Genomic DNA, 331 nt, shown 5'->3' on the forward strand with positions numbered 1-331 from the left:
ATGTGTTCCAGACTCCGAACAGCTGTCGTTGAAGTAGCGTAGCTTCGCGACGGATGCTCTTGTTTCTAACCGGAATTATGGCCCGGGTTCACAGTGGATACGGAAAAGCAAACAGTCCCTTTGAACCCATGTATTTTTTTGCATTCGAGCAAGGACGCAATAAAAGCGTAATAATCGATAGGCGACGAATGCAACGAAGAAAATGTAGAACAAGGGACAGAACCATCAATTGCCATGAAGCACGACACCGGGGCGGAAGATGTGTGTGCGCTGACGTGATGTGTGGTGAATTATGGTGAAATATGAGGAGAGACTCCTATTCTGCTCTGGC

The sequence above is a fragment of the Penaeus monodon genome, chromosome 15, assembly GCF_015228065.2.
Source record: "Penaeus monodon isolate SGIC_2016 chromosome 15, NSTDA_Pmon_1, whole genome shotgun sequence".
NCBI lineage: Eukaryota > Metazoa > Arthropoda > Malacostraca > Decapoda > Penaeidae > Penaeus > Penaeus monodon.